Source organism: Macaca thibetana, chromosome 2 (genome assembly GCF_024542745.1).
Source record: "Macaca thibetana thibetana isolate TM-01 chromosome 2, ASM2454274v1, whole genome shotgun sequence".
Lineage (NCBI taxonomy): Eukaryota > Metazoa > Chordata > Mammalia > Primates > Cercopithecidae > Macaca > Macaca thibetana.
In genome coordinates, this window is record NC_065579.1 from 20,934,585 (window position 1) to 20,956,909 (window position 22,325).

Consider the following 22,325-nt stretch of genomic DNA (forward strand, 5'->3'; position numbering starts at 1 on the left):
AGAAAACTGCAGGCCAATATTGCTTGAGTGCAGGAGTTTAAGACCAGCCTGAGCAACATGGTGAAACCTTGTCTCTACTAACAATGCAAAATATTAGCCAGGCATGGTGGTGTGCACATGTAGTCCCAGCTACTTGGAAGGCTGAGGCAGGAGGATTAATTTAGTCCAGGAGGTGGAGGTTGCAGTGAGCTGAGATTGCGCCACTGCACTCCAGTTTGCATGACAGAGTGAGACTCTGTCTCTAAATAAATAAATAAAATCAACAAAATACTAGCAAACCAAATCCAACAACATATTAAAATGATTATTCCTCATGATCGAGTGGGATTTATCCCAGATATGCAAGGATATGTAAATCAATCAATGTAATACTTTATATCAACAGAATGGAGGGCAACAACTATATGATCATTTCAATTGATGCTGACAAAGCATTTGATACAATTCAACATCCCTTCATGATGAAAAACCCTAAAAAACCTGGGTACAAAAATAAGATACCTCAACATAATAAAAGCCATTTACAACAGACCCACAGCTAGTATCATACTGAATGGGGAAAAATTGAAAACCTCTTCTTGAAGATCTGGAACATGACAGGGATGCCAACCTTCATCATTGTTATTCAAAATAGTACTGGAAGTCCTAGCTAGAGCAGTCAGATAAGAAAAATAAATAAAGGGCATCCAAATTGGAAAGGAAGAAGTCAAGTTATCCTTGTTTGCAGATGATATGATCTTATATTTGGAAAAACCTGATCTTATATTTGGAAAAACCTAAAGACTCCACCAAAAAACTATTAGAACTGATCAACAAATTTAGTAAAACTGCAGGATACAAAATCAACATACAAAAAGCAGTAGCATTTCTATGCACCAACTGTGCACAATGTGAAAAAGAAATCAAGAAAGTAATATCATTTACGAGAGCTACAAATAAAGTAAAATACCTAGGAATTAACTTAACCAAAGAAGTGAAAAATGGGACTAAAATTGTGTGGGAATAAAAATTCGTGGGACTAAAAATTAAGTAATTGAACTCATGGAGAGAGAATGTAGAGGGATGGTTACCAGGGGTAGGAAGGACAGTGGGCGGGGGTTGGGGGGATTGGGATGGTTAATGGGTACGAAAAATAGAATTAGTGAATAAGAACTAGTATTTGATAGCACAACAGGGTGACTATAGTTAAAATAAATTTAATTGTACATTTTACAATAACTAAAAGTATAATTAGATTGTTTTAACACAATGCTTGAAGTGATGGATACCCCATTTACTGTGATGTGATTATTACTCATTGCATGCCTGTGTCAAAATATCTCATAAACCCCATAAACATATACACCTACTATGTATTTACAAAAGTTAAAAATAAAAAGTTAAAAAAATCTAAATATACTTGAGGATGAAAGGTTGGAGGAGAGAGAGGATCAGAAAAAAATACCTATTGAGTATTATGCTTACTACCTGGGTGACAAAATAATCTGCAACAAACCCCCATGACATGCAGTTTACCTCTATAACAAACCTGCATATGTACCCTGAACCTAAAAGTTATAATAAAAAAGGGCGAATATGGGTACATAGCACCATTGTACATTATGCACTTTTCAGTCTGATTTGTTCTGAACTCCTCAGAATCACAAAACGCGGGAAAGAGAGCTCTCTGATGATTGATTCTGTCAGTGGAAGTCCTTGCTTCTTTTATCAATTGGAAATTCAGAATCACTTGTCTTCAGTCTCTATATTGTTTTTCTCTTGACCTTTTATAGTCTTTACTTTTATGAGTAAACGTGAATCATAAACACTGGATTTCCTTCTCCATGTTTATTTAAGTTATGTAGTTTGTCATTTTGAACATTTAATACCTAGTCGTTATGTATAGTATTTCCCATTTCCTATTGGAAAGAGATGCAGGAGGAAATACCTAGTCTTACTTTAACATGTTTTTCTGAGGGTGGGAGGGGGGTGGTCAAAATAAGCTTCCTCATATATTTAACACAAATTAATTTATTGAATAAGAAATTAGAATAGTTTGATGATGGTAAGATGTATATTTCAGTTATCTATTGGATGCATAACAATCCATCCCAAAATTTAGTTGCTTAAAACCACAATGGTTTATATAAGTTTGCTTGGTCATTCCTCTGTTGGTTCCCCTGAGCTCATGTGGATGCATTTGGCTGAATTATTGGCTTGGCTGGACGGTCCAAGATGGCTTCACTAATAAGGCAGTTGTTGTTGATGCTTGGCTAGAGATCTTTTTCAGGTGGCCTTTCATTTACATGACTGTAGTGGAGTAACATTCCAAGAAAGTAAAAGCTGAGCTGCAAGGCCCAATCGGGGCTGCCCTTGGATGTCACTCAACATCCCTTCTGCCATATTCTATTGGTTGAAGCACATAAGGGCCAGCCTAAATGTGTGAAATATATTTATCTCTACATGGAAGGAGGTGCACATTATTTGTGGCCATATTCACTAATGTAGCACCATACTTCTTTAAAAAAGAAGAATAATCCCCCAAGTGGCTTCAGGAATCAAGACATATGAAACAAAGAAATAGTCTATTTTAAACACTAACGGTTGGCACATTAGCCCCACATCTCCTTAGAATGAAGTATAGCATTCTGGATCCAACTAGGAGATGGAAATGATGCAGTGAGCTAAACAGGGGAAGTTTAATATGAAGAATGATTAAGATGTAAGAAAACTACATGGTACTTTAGGGTTGAGTGACAGTACCAAGGAAGGACAAACTTGGAAGGGGTTCAGATTTCGTTGGAAAAGGTGTGGTAGCCCAACAGACAGCAGAGAAGTTGGCGTGGTGGTCCAGGCTGCAGCTGTCCTGGAGCTGCTGAGCAAGCTAGGAGCAACTCTCTGAAATGCAGGTGAGGGAGCAAGGCATCAGCATTTGTGGTGTGGGCACATAGTGGGAGTCCAGCTGCTGCAGGTGCTCTTAGAGTTTGAGGGCCACAGGGAGGGGAGAAGAGGGGGCGAGTCCAACAACTGCACAAGCAGGAGGCCTTCAGAGGGTGCAGGCTACACAGGGGCTCTGGTTTCTGTTTTGAGAGGGTTGCAGGAAAATGATCACCAGGCTGAGGCTGCAGGGTTGCAGAGGGAGAATGGGCTATGGTTGGGATAGGCTCTAATGGTTAGTCCTATACCTATACTGCCTACTCGTGGCCCATGCCAGAAATTGCAGGAAACCTCTTCCTCCTTCAGTGTCCCTCCAATCCATGTACAAAGAAAGCTTAATATAGTGCTCACTTTAAAGGAGAAATATTTAAAGAGATTCCATTGTTTATTAAAGAGTACATTAAGAGATAACAAGCAATAAATCAATAACAGACACAATAAGAAACTTCAGGGCTTGGCCCAGCATAATGGTGGACTGGGCAACTAGTAGAATAGGGCCATACCCCTGCTAGGGCATGTTCAATGCCTTTAATTCTTCTGTAAAATAGGTGTTTTATTTCTCTGTGCCTCCCAACTTGGTGTATCTCCAGAGCGTCTTTTTGAATTGTGAAAATTAAATATTTCAGTTCAATTCTGAATAGGCTCAGCATATTTCGTGAAAGGCAGGACCTGTAGTTTGGCTGGGTTGAGTTTTATGCTGTGACACTGGAAGACGTAGAATTTTCCTCCTGGCATTGTAAAGCCACAGGATATCTCTCAGCCTGACAGTTACTTAGTGGAAGTGCTGCTTTTTTGGGGAAATATCTGCGGAATGAAACCAGGAAAAGGGAAGGAGAGATGTGTGTGTTCATCATTTCATCTGTCCCTCAGGTGGATATTCCAGCATTTACTTCCCAGGAGCAGATGACTTAGTTCTTTACCACTAGAATAATTCAATTTAATTTGGGGGCACACACACACACACACACACACACACACACACACACACACCCCCATGGTGTCAGTCAAGTGTAGAAGAGTAAAGGGTTAGAAAACCCTATGATGCTTGTAATGAGTCTCCGTCAGGCTCATAGCAAGTCCCCAGGATAATATAGAAAGTAGGGGTAGAGCAGGGACCTGCCAGCACCGAAGTGCAGAACTCGAGGGAAAGGCCATTGGGGCTGAGGTGGATGCTCTGCTTTTCTGTATAATAAATGTACCGTATTCTATGCACTGAGAATTATACAAACAGACATATTTTCCTCGAATTCAGACATTATGACAGTATATGCGTAGAAGGAAGTCTGGTTGACAGATAAAATGGTCACAAGAAATCAGAAGGAAAGAAGAGAAAAGATAGCAATGTGATGAGTGTAAACAGAGAACGGAAAGAGCGGAGAAGTCAGAGGACTCAAACAATGGGGAAATATGAAAGCGAAATTACCATATGAGGGGCAAAAGAATTAAAGAAACGTTTTTCGTTATTTTTCAGGGCTACATTTAATTTGTCTTATTCTTGTGAATGAGTTACTTCAAGTGACCTTACCAGTCATATATCCCTTTACCTCAATTTATTTCTTAACTCATTTAGCTATTAGTACTTTATTAATTTTTATATTTAATTTTAATTATTAATTTTTTGATCATGGCATTTCAGACTGTTCATAACAACCCTAGAAGCAATGACACAATGCTAATACAAGAAAACCTTCCTTTGAAGTGCCAGAAATTGTTTTCTCTAAAATAGTAGAATAATAGTTAGAAGGCCAATATTTTGAAATTCAAGCATCTCTTTGGAAAAGGATTTTAAAACGTACATTTAAAAACAAGACAATAAACTGTTAGACTGTGACAATTTTATGGCCTATCATAAAATGTCAAAATAAAGATTTTTAAAATGTTAACTTTATGTAACCTTGATACATTGGCAATACTCAACCATTAAAAAACCTTCATTTTCACTGCAAGGCGTACTTCTAGGATCCTTACATTTGGCAGTTAAATTTTGAAGATTTTACATGTATTGGCCAATTTCATTTTAGTACTCTAGGGTTCCAGGAAGGCCACATCTATTCCTCAATAAAGCATTTGCCTCTCTGTCTGTTCAGCCCCTCCTCACCTTAATTCTTCTGAATTCATTTGTAATTTTCATAACAAAGTGTAGTTTGTTCATAAATTTAGTAAATAGTGCCCAGAACTTCATCAGTGGGAGAAGTAAGATACCAGTGGACATGGGTGCATCTGTGCACAGTGGGCAGCTGTACTGTGTGGCTGTCCCTTCCCCTTGGAGCCAACAGGACACAGTGCAGACGCTAGACCTGGTCTGCCTGGGCCCAATCCTGGATCTACACCTTCCTGTTTGACTTTGAGCAAGCTACTTAATTTTTCTGGGCCTCAATTTCCTCACCTGAAATGGGGGCGAGGGGCGGCAATGATAATTTCTACAACATAGGGTTGTTATGAGGATTGAGAAGATAGTTGGATGAATGGATGGATGGAAGGATGGATGGATGGCAATAGATTGATCAATCGATTGATAGTACTATCTGTAGCATAGCAAGGATTTAATAAATATTACCCGTTGTCAGGCTGGAAGCAACAGCCTCATTCTTTAGGAAAATATTTCTTCCCTGCCTTTACTTCAAGCACATGGTTTAAATGGCTTATACATTGGGAATACTCAAAAAAGCATCAATGCCAAAGTCCCATTGCTTTGGAGATTCTGTGTCCTTGGCCTCATGTGGTGGAACAATTCTAGCATTCATGTCCCTATAGCCCAAAATGTTAAAAGTAAAAGTGTTTTATTGATTCAAGTTTAACCATTCAGAATTCTTTCTTGAGAATGTGTTGAGCTGAGGCTCAGTTAAAAGTTGAAGCTGGGAGACCCAGCAGTGTTTTGTGGCCATAGTTGTAGCCAGGGAGGAAGTCAGTCTGACAGCATGAGGTCAATACTTACAATAAGAGGTGGCAATGTCCAGGCTCAAGATTCCATTTTCTCAAGTCCCAGCTGCAGCTTTGCTTTTCCTGCACTTACAGGAACCTATCAATAAAGTCCTCTATTTCCCTAACCTTGCTGGGTTTCTTTCACTTGTCTCTTAGTTTGGGTTGCCCTGAAGGCAGACCCTGAGACAAGAATTGAAGAATCGAAGTGCAAGTGGTTTATTCTGGAGGTGATCCTAGGAAACATGAATAAAAGAGTAGGGGAAGTGAGACAGGGTAGAGAAGTAAGCAGATGAAGGATTTCCTGGATAAAGGATTTCTTACTACTGTGGGCAACTAGAGCTCAAATCTGTTGAGGAACTTGGGAACCATTTATTTGAGTACCCAAAAGGAGAGAGAGAGGTGTTTATACACCTGCTCTTGCCAGTCACTGAGTAAGGTCTGTTTCTGGGGTACAGTAATTCATCAGCACTTCAGGCTGATCATGTTGCAGGCACAGAAAGTCAAGGGGTTAAAGAAAATCCTCAGACAAACCTGCAAATGGTTGGAATTCAGTCCAGTGTGCTCACAAGAAGTAAGGATCAGGGGATGTTAACAGGACACCTACAACATCTACTTCAAGTTAACAATGAAAACAACTTTGACTGTCACAATACAGATGGTTGTAGAGTGGCCTCAAAGTCTGTACGTGCCAGCTTGTCTGAAAAAATCTAATTTTACCCTCCATGCTCTCTGAACATATTCTTCTATGCTGAATAGTCATTGAAGAAGTCCGTGAAGTCTGTGTTTAGATTTTCCTCACAGTTAGATTGAGTTAATTTTTCCCCCAGTCACACCCAGAGACACTGCCTCCCTGTAGCTCTGGGCTGCTACTCCCTGTACCAACTTTGCAAACAAAATAGCAATACGAGGCTGATGAGGTAATGATCATTTAAAAATAGATGTGATAGGCCAGGCATGGTGGCTCATGCCTGTAATCCCAGCACTTTAGGAGGCTGAGGCAGGCAGCTCACCTGAGGTCAGGAGTTTGAGACCAGCCTGACCAACATGGTGAAACCCCATCTCTGCTAAAAAAAAAAATAAAAAATTAGCTAGGTGTGGTGGCGCACACCTGTAATCTCAGCTACTTGGGAGGCTGAGGCAGGAGAATTGCTTGAGCCTGAGAGATGGAGGTTGCAGTGAGCCAAGATCATGCCACTGCACTCCAGCCTGGCTGACAGAGTCTCTGTCTCAAAAAAAAAAAAAAAAAAAAAAAAAAAAAAAGATGTGATAGTAATAAATGTAAATCAGAATGAGATAAGAATATTTATTCTCCTGTGAAGGTCTCTACTACCTTGAATAAAGACTATCAAATGTTTACATGGCAGGTGCTCAACTGTCTCTTTTTATTTCTTAATATATCAGTCTGTTAAGGAGCAAGAATACACATTTTCATGTGACTTTATATTTAGAGAAAGGCATTTGTATAATTATGTATTGTAATTGGGAGATTGTATTATCTTTTTTGTGAAACCACCATAATTATTTAGTTATGTACTTGAGTTTTAAAAGCTAGTGCGATTTGGCTTGAATACAAATATAAAATGTGTGATGTCAACCTATAATGCCAGTTTTTTTTGTTTTTCTACAAAAAATCGTTAGAGACAAACGAATGGCAGTTGATGTATAATGAGAAATTTCAAGGCTGTTGGATCTGAATTTAATTTGTATTTGTGACTCAGAGTAGGCAATGCTGGAAAATCATTTGATGGCTGGAGTGTAATCACTGGGTGAATGTAATCCATTTGTTAAATTGCCCAGACTCCTCACTGTATTTACAGTTAATTGGTTCCCATTAAGGTCTTCTTAATAGAGACCATAAAGCAGTAGGATTAGAGAAACCTGAAAAGGAACATTTAGTTTGATTCCTTTCTTGAAGCCAAGTTGTAACATGTGCTCATCTATTTCATTTTTTACCATCTTCATAACAGACTGAGGGAGGAAAAGACTCTCAGGAAGGTGCTTTATAAATTATTTTTACTGTTTTGGCCTATGAACATTTCTATAGTCAGAAAATAAAAAACATCTAGTGTTCTTACATAGAATTGAAGTTTTTCTCTTATGACTTGAAATTCTTTTTGGGTTTTAGTGGCTAGGCAAAGCAACTGGTCACTACCCAACATTTAATGATTCTTTGTATACTGAAAAGTTATTTTAAGCTTTTTTTCCCCCTAAATTTCGTTGTTCATTCATAGTTTTTGTAACCTTTTGATTCAGACTTCTAGATATTACATACAAAAATCTCATAGAAAACTTTTCAGTATCTTAGGAAAGTCATGTGAACCCATCTGATGAGGAGGGATACAAGTCTCTTAAGAAATGTGATTTTAGTGCTGCATTTTTAACTTACAGATTTTCTTTCTTCTCCAAATAAAGGTTTATTTACTTCAGGACTGATGAAGCAAATAAAAATTATAAATTGTCCTCCCCTTTCCACAGAGATTTTCCAGGCTGCCTTCTTCTCCCTTTCTCCTACTCACAATTACCCTCACTACAAATGCTGGAACTTCCCTTCCATTGGGCTCCAGCCAATTTGGGAAAATTTTGAAAGTAAATTGGTTTCAGTGACAATATAATCAAAATAACAAAATTGTTACAATTGAATATTTCTCATCACTGTTTTAAAAAATCTATTGATAATATTCAGGAAGTTTTACATTCTTTCTGTGCACTTAACATTTTTAGTTATTTTAATTTTTTTGTGTGTGAACTTGACATTTTGTTTCTGAATTCATTTTTAGCCAATTGTGAGTATTATGCATTAAAATGGGAGGTTGGCCCCTTTCCACTGCATCACAGATGAAAAATGGAAAGTACCTCTGATTGGTCCTCTTGCACAACCAATCGCTGGTCGCGGACCAAGTCTTCCTGTGTAACTTTGTTAACTTCACTTCAGCCTCTGATTGGTTGACTCTTGCAACCAATCAGACTAGTTGTGGGCCAAATCTTCATTTATAGAGGGCGTAACCAAGTAACCAATGGGAAACCTCTAGAGGGTATTTAAACCCCAGAAAATTCAGTAACCAGCACTCTTGAGCTGCTTACTCGAGCCCGCTCCTGCTACTTCGTTTCCATAAGTCTGTGCTTTCGTTGCTTCACACACACACACACACACACACACACACACACACACACACGAAAGGGGAGGTTGGTTAGATAAATAACACTAAGCTGGTAATACAGTAATGTATTTGTTGACCCAGAAGCATATTTGCAATACTAAATAAAAAGATTCGTTACCAATAGCATATATTTTATGATCCTATCGCAAATATAAATATCTGAAAATGTCACATCAAGCAGACATCACAGACAAAAGTGAATTAGAAATTAAAGGAATATGAATACATATAAAATAAAAACAACAAAACTTCAAATCTGAAAAAAATTTATAATTTGTTGATTAAAGTTTCTTGTATTGGTTTCTTATTAGAAAATCAGTATATTCTCAGTGCAGAAAATGAATTAAAAAATCCCATTAAGAATATTTGTAATCCTACTAACCCAGAAATGGAAAAAAACCCACAGAAAGCAGCTTATTGTCCAGATTCCAAATTCCTTTCTATGTGAACACGCAAACACACATACACAAATACTGATATTAATGAGTGCTTTTCTGTAGCTTCAGTTTTAATATCTGGATCGTATCCCATTACTTGGTTAAAATCACGATTCATTCAGCCAATCTCCTTTTTATAGATATGCAAATTATTTCCAGCATTTCCCCAATTCATATTACATAGGGCGTGTATACTTGGCTAAAACTAAGTTAGAAATAAGAAAGCAAAAGTTCTTTGTGGCAAGTTAGCCACTAGCACACCATCCCCTTCTTAATCCCCAAGTAAAAAACCCTGACTACACTTGTCTGTGAAGATTTTGTTATTGGCTATGGTATTTAAAACCTTTCTGCTGTATGCAGCTCACTGATCTTCTCTACTCTTGAGTTTGGGGAAAGGATGGTGTATTATTGATTACCCAAGCCCTTTTTATACAATTTCACATTTCAAAGCTGGTTATGAAAGGATGACTTGATGATTTGATGTCCACCATTTTCTTTACTTTTAAAAAACTTCAATAGTTTTTGGGATACATGGATAGGTTCTTAAGTGGTGATTTCTGAGACTTTATAGTGTACCCATCACCTAAGCAGTGTACACTGTACCCAATGTATAGCCATTTATTCCTCACCCCACTCCCACCCTTCCCCCTGAGTTCCCAAAATCCATTATATCATTCTTATGCCTTTGCATACCCATAGCTTAGCTCCCACTAATAAGTGAGAACATATGATATTTGGTTTTCCATTCCTGAGTTACTTCACTTAGAATAATGGCCTCCAGTTCCACTCAAGTTGCTGCAAAAGACATTATTTCATTCCTTTTTATAGCTAAGTAGTATTGCATAGTGTATATATACATTTTATTCTTTAAAATATTTCATTTATTTATTTACTTATTTTTTAACTTTTAAGTTCAGGTGTATATGTGCAGAATGTGCAGGTTTGTTACACAGGTAAATGTGTGTCATGGGGGTTAGTTGTACAGATTATTTCATCACCCAGGTATTAAGCGTAGCATCCATTAGTTGTTTTTCCGGATCCTCTCTCTCCTTCCACCCTCCAATAGACCCCAGTGTGCCTTGTTCTATGAGTCCATGTGTTCTCATCATTTAGCTCCCACTTATAAGTAAGAATGTGCAGTATTTGTTTTTCTGTTTCTGCATTAATTTGCTAATGATCATGGCCTCCAGCTCCATCCATGTTCCTGCAAAGGACATGATCTTATTCTTTTTTATGGTTCCATAGTATTCCATGGTGTATATGTATCACATTTTCTTTATATGTATCAGTTTTTTGTTTTTTTTTTTTACCCAGTCTATCATTTTTGAGCATTTAGGTTGATTCCATGTCTTTGCTATTGTGAATAGTACAGCAATGAACACATGCATGCATGTTTCTTTATAATAGAATGATTTGTATTCCTTTGGGTTTATACCCAGTAATGGGATTGCTGGGTCAAATGGTATTTCTGTCTTTAGGTCTTTCAGGAATCGCCACACTGTCTTGCACAATGATTGAACTAATTTACACTCCCACCAACAATGTAAAAGCATTTCTTTTTCTCCACAACTTCATCAGCATCTGTTATTTTTTGACTTTTTAATGGTAGCCATTGTGATGGGCATGAGACGACATCTCATTGGGGTTTTGATTTGCATTTCTCTAATAATCAGTGATGCTGAGCTTTTCTTCATATGCTTGTTGGCTGCATGTATGCCTTCTTTCGAAGTGTTTGTTCATGTCCTTTGCCCACTTTTTAATGGTTTTGTTTTGTAAATTTGTTTAAGCTTCTTATAGATGCTGGATGTTAGACCTTTGTCAGATGCATAGTTTGTAAAAATTATCTCCCATTCTGTAGGCTGTCTTTTTGCTGTGTTAATAGCTTCTTTTGTTGTATGGAAGCTTTTTAGTTTAGTTAGATTTGATTTGTCAACTTTTGCTTTTGTTACAGTTGCTTTTGGCATCTTCATCATGAAATCTTTGCCAGTGTCTATGTCCTTAATGGTATTGCCTAGGTTTTCTTCTAGGGTTTTTATAGTTCTGGGTTTTAGATTTAAGTCTTTAATCCATCTTGAGTTGATTTTTGTGTATAGTATAAGAAAGGGGTTCAGTTTCAATTTTCTGCATGTGGCTACCCAGTAAACCCAGCACCATTTATTAAATAGGGAATCCTTTCCCCATTGCTTGTTTTTGCCAGGTTTGTTAAAGATCAGATGGTTGTAGGTGTGCAGTCTTATTTCTGGGTTATTTATTGTTTTCCATTGGTCTATGTGTCTGTTCTTGTACCAATACCATGCTGTTTTGGTTACTGTAGCCCTGTGGTATAGTTTGAAGTCAGGTAGTGTGATACCTCTCGCTTTGTTCTTTTTGCTTAGGATTTCCTTGGCTAATTGGGCATATGAATTTTAAAATAGTTTTTTTTTTTTTGTTCCATATGAATTTTAAAATAGCTTTTTCTAGTTCTGTGAAGAATGTCAAATGGTAGTTTCATGGGAATAGCATTGAATCTCTAAATTGCTTTGGGCAGTATGACCATTTTCACAGTATTGATTCTTCCTGTCCATGAGCATGGAATGTTTTCCATTTGTTTGTGTCCTTTCTGATTTCTTTGAGCAGTGGTTTGTAGTTCTTCTTATAGAGATCCTTCACTTTCCTTGTTAGCTGTATTCCTAGGTATTTTATTCTTTTTGTGGCAATTGTGAATGGGAGTTCATTTGTGATTTGGATCTTGGCCTGATTGTTGTTGGTGTATAGGAATGCTAGTGATTTTTGCACATTGATTTTGTATCCTGAGACTTTGTTGGTTACCAGCTTAAGAAACTTTTGGGATGAGACCATGGGGTTTTCTAGATATAGGATCATGTCATCTGAAAACAGGGATAGTTTGATTTCCTTTCCTCCTATCTGAACATCCTTTACTACTTTATCTTGCTTGATTGTCCTGGCCAGAATTTTCAATATTATGTTGAATAGGAGTTGTAAGAGAGCATTCTTGTGCTGGTTTTCAAGGAAAATGTTCCAGGTTTTGCCCATTTAGTATACTATTGGCTGTGGGTTTGTCATATATGGCTCTTATTATTTTGAGGTATGTTTCTTCAATACCGGTTTACTGAGAGTTTTTAGCATGAAGCGATGTTGAATTTTATCAAAAGCCTTTTCTGCATCTATTGAGAATAATCATGTTGTTTTTGTCTTTAGTTCTGTTTATGTGATTAATCACATTTATTGATTTGCGTATGTTGAACCAACCTTGCATCCGGGGAATGAAGCCTACTTGATTGTGGTGGTTAAACTTTGTGATGTGGTGCTGGATTCAGTTTGCCAGTATTTTGTTGAGGATTTTTGAATTGATATTCATCAAGGATATTGGCCTGAAGTTTTCCTTTTTTGTTGTATCTCTGTCAGGTTTTAGTATCAGGATGATGCTGGCCTCATAGAATGGGTTAGGAAAGAGTTCCTCCTTTAAAATTTTTTGGAATCATTGCAGTAGGAATGGTACCAGCTCTTCTTTGTACATCTTATACCACATTTTCATTATCCACTTGTTGGTTGATGGGCACTTAGGTTGGTTCCATATCTTTACAATTGTGAATTGTGCTGCTACAAACATGCATTTTCATAAAACAACTTCTTTTGCTTTTGGTAGGTACCCAGTAGTGGGACTGCTAGATCGAATGGTAGTTCTACTTTTAGTTCTTTACGTAATCTTCTTACTGTTTTCCATAGTGATTGTACTTATTTACATTCCCAACGGCAGTGTAAAAATGTTCCCTTTTCACCATATCCACACCAACATCTATTGTTTTGGATTTTTTTAAAAAAACGTTTTAATTATGGCCATTCTTGCAGGAGTAAGGTGGTATCTCATTGTGGTTTTAATTTGTATTTCCCTGATGATTAGTGATGTTGAGCATTTGTCATATGTTTGCTGGTTGTTTGTATGTCTTCTTTTAAGAACTGTCTATTCATGTGCTTTGCCCACTTTTTGATGGGATTATTAGTTTTTTTCTTGTTGATTTGTTTTGAGTTCTTTGTAGATTCTGGATAGTAGTCCTTTGTTGGATGTATAGTTTGTGAATATTTTCTCCCACTCTGTGGGTTGTCTGTTGTTTATTCTGCTGATTATTTCTATTGCTGTGCAGAAGATTTTTAGTTTAATTAGGTCCCATTTATTTATTTTTGTTTTTGTTGCATTTGGTTTTGGGGTCTTAGTCATGAATTTTTTGCCTAAGCCAATGTCCAGTAGAGTTTTTCTGATTCAGGTGTTCGATTTAAGTCTTTGATCCATCTTGATTTGACTTTTGTATAAGGTGAGAGATGGGGATCCAGCTTTATTCTTCTACATATGGCATGCCAATTATCCCAGAACCATTTATTGAATAGTATGTCCTTTCCCCAATTTATGTTTTTGTTTGCTTTGTTGAAGATCAGTTGGCTGTAAGTATTTGGCTTTATTTCTTGGTTCTCTATTCTGTTCCATCGTCTTCATGCCTATTTTTATACCAGTACCATGCTGTTTGGTAACTATAGCCTTGTAGTATAATTTGAAGTCTGGTAATGTGATGCCTCCAGATTTACACTTTTTGCTTATCATTGCTTTGGCTATGTGGGCTCTTTTTTTGTTCCATATGAACTTTAGGATTGTTTTTTTCTAATTCTGTGAAGAATGATGATGATGTTTTGATGGAAATTGCATTGAGTCTGATATTGCTTTGGATAGTATGGTCATTTTCTCAATATTGATTCTTCCCATCCATGAGAATGTGATGTGTTCCCATTTGTGCATGTCATCTCTGATTTCTTTCAGCAGTGTTTGGTAGTTTTTCTTGCAGAGATCATTCACTTCCTTGGTTAAGTATATTCCTGGAGTGCAGTGGCATGATCTCGGCTCACTGCAAGCTCCACCTGGGTTCACACCATTCTCTTGCCTCAGCCTCCCAAGTAACTGGGACTACAGGCACCCGCCACCATGCCCAGCTAATTTTTTTGTATTTTCAGTAGAGACGGGGTTTCACCATGTTAGCCAGGATGGTCTCGATCTCCTGACCTCATGATCCGCCTGCCTCGGCCTCCCAAAGTGCTGGGATTACAGGCATGAGCCACCACGCCTGGCCTGTTTGCAGTCTTTGTAAAAGCGGTTGCATGCTTGATTTGATCCTCAGCTTGGTCATTCTTGGTGTGTAGCAGTGCTACTGGTTTGTGTACATTGATTTTGTATTCTGATACTTATTGAATTCATTTATTGGATCTAGGAGCTTTTTGGATGAGTCTTTAGGTTTTCTGGGTATATGATCATATCGTGATGTATTATCTTTTTGATATGCTGTTGGATTTGGTTAGCTAGTATTTTATTGAGAACTTTTCCATCTATATTCATCAGGGTTATTAGTCTGTAGTTTTCTTTTTCTGTTATGTCCTTTCCTGGTTTTCGTATTAGGGTGACAGTGGTTTCCTAGAATGAATTAGGGATGATTCCCTCTCTCTCTGTCTTTTGAAATAGTTTCAGTAGAATCAATACCAATTCTTCTTAGAACATCTAGTAGAATTCAGCTGAGAATCTGTCTGGTCCTGGCTTTTTGTTGGTAATGTTTTTGTTACTGATTCAGTCTCGCTGCTTATTATTGGTCTGTTCAGGGTTTCCATTTCTTTCTTATTTGATCTATGAGGGTTGTATATTTCCAAGAATATGTCCATTTCCTCTACATTTCCTGATTTGTGCATGTAAAGGTGTTCATAGTAGCCCTGAATGATCTTTTTTATTTCAGTGGTATTGGTTGTAATGTCTCCAGTTTCATTGCTAGTTGAGCTTATTTGAATCTTCTCTCTTCTTTTCATGGTTAATCTCACTAATGGCCTATCAATTTTGTTTATCTTTTGAAAGAATCACATTTTTGTTTCCTTTATCTTTTGTACATTTTTGTTTCAATTTCACTTCGTTATGCTCTGATGTTTGTTATTTCTTTTCTTCTGCTGGGTTTGGGTTTAGTTTGTTCCTGTTTCTGTAGTTTTTTGAGGTGTGTGAAATTAGATTATCAATTTGTGCTCTTTCAGACTTTTTGATATAGGCATTTAATGCTAGGAACTTTACTTTTAGCACCACTTTTGCTGTATTCCAGAGGTTTTGATAAGTTGCGTCACTGTTATCATTCATTTCATATAATTTTTAAATTTTCATGTTGATTTTATTTTTAACCCAAAAATCACTCAAGAGCAGATTATTTAATTTTCATGTATTTGTTTGATTTGGAGGGTTCCTTTTAGAGTTGATTTCCAGTTTTATTCCACTGTGGTTTGAGAAGAAACTTCATATGATTTTGATTTTCTTAAATTAATTGAGAAGTGTTTCATGGTCTATCATTATGGTCCATCTTGGAGAATATTTCATGTGCTGAAGAGAAGAACGTATATTCTGCAGTTGTTGGGAAGAGTGTTCTGTAAATACCTGTTAAGTCCATTTGTTCTAGGATATAGTTTAAGTCCACTGTTTCTTTGTTGACTTTCTGTCTTGATGATCTGTCTACTGGGAGTATTGAAGCCCCCCACTCTTATTGCATTGCTGTCTATCTCATTTTTTGGTCTAGTAGTAATTGTTTTATAAATCTGGGAGCTCCAGTGTTAGGTGCATATGTATTTAGGATTGTAATGTCTTCTCATCGGACTAATCCTTTCTTCAATATGTAATGTCCTTCTTTGCCTTTTCTTACTATTGTTGCTTTAAAGTCTGTTTTGTCTCATTAAGAATTGCTACTCCTGCTCGCTTTTGATTTCCATTTGCATGGATTATCTTTTTTCACCCCTGCACTTTAAGTTTATTTGAATCCGTATGTGTTAGGTGAGTCTCTAGAGGACAGTAGATATTTGGTTGGTGGTTTTCTATACATTCTGCTATTCCGTATTATTTAAGTGGAGCATCTAGGCCATTTATATTCATTGTTAATACTGAGATGTGAGGTGCTATTCTATTCATCATGTTAGTTGTTACGTAGATACTTTTTTTACATTGTATTATTGTTTTATAGGCCCTCTGAGATGTATGCTTTAAGGCGGTACTATTTTGGTGCACATTGAACTTTCGTTTTAAGATTTAGAAGTCCTTTTAGCATTTCTTGTAGTGCTAGTTTGGTAGTGGCAAATTCCCTCAGCATTTGTTTGTCTGAAAAAGAGTTTCTCTCTCCTTCATTTATGAATCTTAGTTTTGCTGGCTATACAAATCTTGGCTGAAAATTAATTTGTTTAAGGAGGCTAAAGATAGGATCCCAATCCCTTCTGGCTTGTAAGGTTTCTCCTGAGAAATCTTCTGTTAGTCTGATAGGTTTCTCTTTATAGGTCACCTGATGCTTTTGTCTCACTGCTCTTAAAATTCTTTTCTCCATGTTGACTTTGGTTTGCCTGATAACTATGTACTTTGGTGATGATCTTTTTGTAATGAATTTTCCAGGAGTTATTTGAGCTTCTTATATTTGGATATCTAGATCTCTTCACGTATTTGGATATCTACTATCTGCCTTGGTGTTGATCTTTTTGGAATGAATTTCCCAGGAATTCTTTGAGCTTCTTGTATTTGGATATCTAGATCTCTAGTAAGGCCAGGAAAGTTTTCCTCAATTATTCCCTAAAATAAGTTTTCCAAACTTGTTTGTTCTTTTCCCTCAGGAATACCAATTATTCTTGGGTTCGACTGTTTTACATAATCTCGTATTTCCTGGACACTTTGTTCATGTCTTTTGATTCTTTTTTCTTTATCTTTGACTGATTGGGTTAATTTGAAAGCCTTTTCTTTGAGCTCTGAAATTCTTTCTTCTACGTGTTCTAGTCTATTGTTGAAACTTTCCATTGCATTTTGTATTTCGCTAAGTGTGTCTTTCATTTCCAGAAGTTCTGATTGGTCTTTCTTTATGATATCTATCTCTCCAGAAAATTTTTTATTCATTTCTTAGATTAAAAAACAATTTCTTTATGTTGGTTTTAACCTTCCTCTGTTATCTCCTTGAGTAACTTAATAATCAAACTTCTGACTTCTTTATCTAGCATTTCAAAGATTTCCCTTTGGTTTAGATTCATTAATGTGGAACTAGTGTGATCTTTTGGGGATGTTAGAGAACCTTGTTTTGTTGTATTGCCAGAATTACTTTTCTGGTTCCTTCTCATTTGAGTAGACTGTTTCTTCAGATTGTTCTTGAATTTATTTTTGATTTGACTGTTTTTCCTGAGTTCCTAGTTTTCCTTTTAAGGATCAGACTTTAATGTTTATAGTTTATTATAGCCTATTTTGATTCTTTGTACTGTTAGGGGTAAAGACTCTGTGTGAGTTCCTAAGTTGTAGACTTTGTGCACTGGCTTTCCCAGATGCTGGTTGTGGTAATTATGTGTTTGGTGTGTGGGCAAGTTCACTGTCTTCTATTGGGTTGGAATGGCAGCGATATCTTGAAGCTTATCTCATTCTCTCGAGGTGCAAACTTTATTTAGTTATTTAATTTTCCCCCAGTATTTTATTTACTGAGTTGATGATTCAGGCTTCAGGCCAGTAGGGAGGGTATCCCTGAGTAGGAATTAGTTGTAGCTAAGGCAGGTGGGTAGATGTAATACCCAGTGGTGAGCAGAGGTTCCAGTCTCCATGAAGGTGGCTGGGGGAGCTCTCAATTAGATGTGCTGAGGTTTTTATCAGGGTGAAGGCTGGGAGCTACCTCAGCTCCTCTGCCAGGCCAGGAGGAAAGGAATCCACCTTCCAGCCTTACTCCTGTCCCAGAGTTCCAGCTCTTCAGATCAGACAGGCATCTCTTCATCTGTAGGAATGTTGATGTTCCAAGTAAGGAGGAATTGTCCCTCTGCCTCTCGTGCAAGCCTGAATCTGGGGAGTGCTCCTCCTGTGGGGCTACAATCATTCTAAGTTATTCCAGGAAGGCTGTCTATAGGTTGATGCCCTCCATTTTCTCATCTGAAACAACCTGCTCCCACTCAGCTCCCACCTTTAGATCATGTTGTCCTACATGAAACCTCTTTATGCAGCTTTCACATGTTGCCAAGATGTGATGGGCCACGGTAGAAATAAGCAGAATGTGCTAATTGCCAGGGAGAAAACACCAGCATCTAGCTAACATTATTTACTGAAATTGTTTTAGACCACTGAGAAAATAGGGCCAGAGAGTTTCTCTATAACAGGAGATAGCAGGAGGGCCTGAAGAGAGCATAAAATCTGAGCAATGGGAGGGAAAGTGGTAATTCCAAATATATTATTTTAAGTCGTCATGAGGAAATGAAGAGAGTAAGATGTGTAAGAAGTGGAGGTTGGTTTAATATCTTTGCTTTAATAATCAAATCACATAGCTAGTAAATTGGGCAGTGAAAATTTAAACTTGGTCTTGCCTGATACAGCATTAAAAAAAAGGAAAGGACAGGAAGGTTTTTTTTATTATTATTATACTTTAAGTTCTAGGGTACATGTACACAACATGTAGGTTTGTTACGTATGTATACATGTGCCATGTTGGTGTGCTGCACCCATTAACTCCTCATTTACATTAGGTATACCTCCTAATGTTATCCCTTCCCCCTCCCCGCCCCCCACAATAGGCCCCAGTGTGTGATGTTCCCCTTGACAGAAAGGTTTTTTTAGTAGCAAGATAATGATCAAGATGTAGAATGTCCAGTGACTAGGAATATTCATTGGTGATCATTTTCTCATTTTATCAAATAAAATGTTCCCTTCTTGACTATTACAAGTTTCTTCCTGACTATTAAAGTAACAATAACTAGCTAGAAGTTATTGTACCTTTATATGTGTCAGTGTCTGAGTTTAAACAAGATCTGCTTTAACTTGAATGCTTTTTGACCAAGCGGTTTTTACTCAAATTGCCTGCCATGCTATTATACCACTCAAGAGTGGCCAAGGGCCATAGGCAAAGTAGCCATGCCTATGGCACTTCTCAGATTAACAGTGCCCTTCTACTGTTTATGTACAATTAGAAAAGCATTTTTATTATTCTCTGTTTATACCTGTTCATATGAATAAAATAATGTTTCCTTGGTTATGGGTATCACCTACTTAGTGATATTTACTTTCAAGTTTTATGCTGTTGAATTACTGACATATGTGTGTTCTGATGGAATCAACTGTTTATCCTGTACCCCTTTAGCCACCATGTCAGTAGGGAACAGCAGAGCAAGCCTAGGAAGGTCACAGGAGTTGAAGGGGCTGCAGGAGGTCCGTGAAATGGGAAATCAATATGTACCCGATGTCTGAGGAGGAGGTGTTTGACGATAATTAATATTTGGATTAGGAGGATTTGACATGTGACTCTTCTTCTGTGGTCCTGGCAAAGGCCAAACCTCCTCCTGTCTGTCCATTTCTTCAAGGGCATCACTCCAGCAATTCTCTCATGCATCAATTTCTACACTCCATTAGCTCATTTCTACCAATTTACTAGCATTCTGTCATTTTTCCCATTAGAAAAATAATCCATGAAAAAGGGGACTTGGCACATAGCAAGTGCTCAGAAAAATACTTGTTCCATGAATAAATGAATGAATGAATAAATGAATGAAAGCAATTAAGAGAGTAAGGCTTTTGTAATAACTTAGGGGTGGGCTGATTTGGACTTGTTGGCAATGAGAATAAAAAGAAATGGGAGGTAGGATATAAACTTTGAAGAAAGAATTAAAAATCCTTGGTTAGTTGTTATATACATATGTAATACAGGAGGGGAAATAACCTGTAATTTTAGCATTGTGTGTTTGATAATAAGATTATTTTGTGGTATAACTGATAAGGATATACTTGATAGAAGTGGTTTATTTTCCTCCTTCAAGTATTTTTTTTCTGTTTTTTCATATATTTTTCTAAGAATAAAAATCTTATCATCTTAATATTACATATATTCATTGGCCAGGAAATGCTTTCTTTTAAGATTTATAACTAATGGTAGGTTATTAATGTTGAGCCTGAGAGGAATTTACCTGTGTTCACTATGAGTTGTAATTACTCTTTGGAGTCAGCTGAGGGCTAGAAAGAGGTGACCCAGAGTGAAATAGCATTTAGCCCACTTTGCCCAGAGCATCTGAAAGTGTTACTGTGACCTCTGCAGTAGCTGTTAGGTCTACTCAAGAAGTAGCTAGTGCACTATGCACTACCTAGACATGGAATATACTTTGCAAGAATTCCCTCAATAAGATTATTCCCACCTTCCTCTTTCAGTCTTTCTTTTCTCTCTCTTTCTTTCTTTCTTTTTTTTTGTTTTTTTTAAATTGTGGCCAGGCACAGTGGCTCATGCCTGTAATCCTAGCACTTTGGGAGGCCGAGGCGGGCTGATCACGAGGTCAGGAGATTGAGACCATCCTGGCTAACATGGTGAAACCCCGTCTCTACTGAAAATACAAAAAAAAAAAAAAAAATTAGCCGGGCGTAGTGGCGGGCGCCAGTAGTCCCAGCTACTCAGGAGGCTGAGGCAGGAGAATGGCATGAACCCGGGAGGCAGAGCTTGCAGTGAGCCGAGATCATGCCACTGCATTCCAGCCTGGGCAACAGAGCAAGACTCCATCTCAAAAATAAATAAATAAATAAATAATTGTAACCATATTTTATTTGGTTTGGCACATTTCTTCAAGTAGATATAGAGTGTACATTTGTCATATTTTCTGGCTGCTCGGTTAATCTTATGAACTCATTTCCTATATTTGGGGGGGACTTCCCACCTTCTGAATATCTTTTCCTTACACAAGTCAACAGAAAAATGTGTAATCTTCACCTCCCTTGCAGCTGAAGCACAACTATGTGACTTAGACTCCATCAATCAGATTACGTCAGCAAGACTTGGATTTGCAAGTGAGAAATGGGAGAAAGTGTGTATTGAATCGAGTCCAGTTTGGGGTTGGGGAAAGGGTGGTGGTGGAAGATGGCAGGATTGGGGTCCTGGGTCTACTTTCCACTGTCAGTGGTACAAGTTGTGCCTGACCCAATACAATGTTGTCTAAAGCTTTGTCCCTCCCCATCTGGCCTTCAAGCCTAACTGCAGGATACTACCTCCCAGGGACTTTGTAAGCCTCCTAACAGCCTTTAATAAGTGTTTTCCTGTGTAAATGAACTTCAATGCTTCCTTAGCACAAGGTACAGTGGTAATGGTTTTTAATGTAGCACAATAAGGATTAAAGAAAAGAGGGGACATTATGTGCATATTCTCCAGTTTCTTCTTCCTGTAGCAAAGTGCACCCACTTTTGGTGCACTTTGATGGTTAATGCTGAGTGTCAACTTGATTGGATTGAAGGATACAAAGTACTGATCCTGGGTGTGTCTGTGAGGGTGTTGCCAAAGGAGATTAACATTTGAGTCAGTGGGCTGGGAAAGGCAGACCCACCATTAATGGGGGTAGGCACAATCTAATCAGCTGCCAGCATGGCTAGAACATAAGCAGGCAGAAAAATGTGGAAAGAGAGACTGGCCTAGCCTCCCAGTCTTCATCTTTCTCCCATTCTGGATGCTTTGTGCCCTCAAACACTGGAGTCCAAATTCTTTAGTTTTGGAACTCCGACTGAATCTCCTTCCTCCTCAGCCTGCAGACGGCCTACTGTGGGACCTTGCAATCATGTAAGTTAATACTTAATAAACTCCCCTTTATATACATATCGATTCCATTAGTTCTGTTCTTCTAGAGACCCCTGACTAACACAGTGGGAGAAGAATGCAAAAATAGCTCTGGGTCTTCAGGTAGTTATAATTAATAGTAACAAGTGACATTTTGTGAGCACTAACTATTTCAAGTTACTATGCTTTTCAGATATTGTCTCATATGATACTTTTGGCGGTCCTATGAGAAGAGCCATCATTATCTCTATTTTTAGAAGAGAAAAAATGATGTTTAAGCAACTTGCTATCTTAGCCTGGGTTCCATAGAAAATGGA

At 37.7% G+C, this 22,325-nt stretch overlaps 1 protein-coding gene across 8 annotated transcripts in view; it reads left to right on the forward strand.

The window, feature by feature from the left end:
- The window catches only part of NEK10 (NIMA related kinase 10), a 272,943-nt gene that overhangs the window by 123,461 nt on the left and 127,157 nt on the right, over positions 1-22,325 (forward strand). The gene's annotated exons all lie outside the window — the stretch shown is intronic.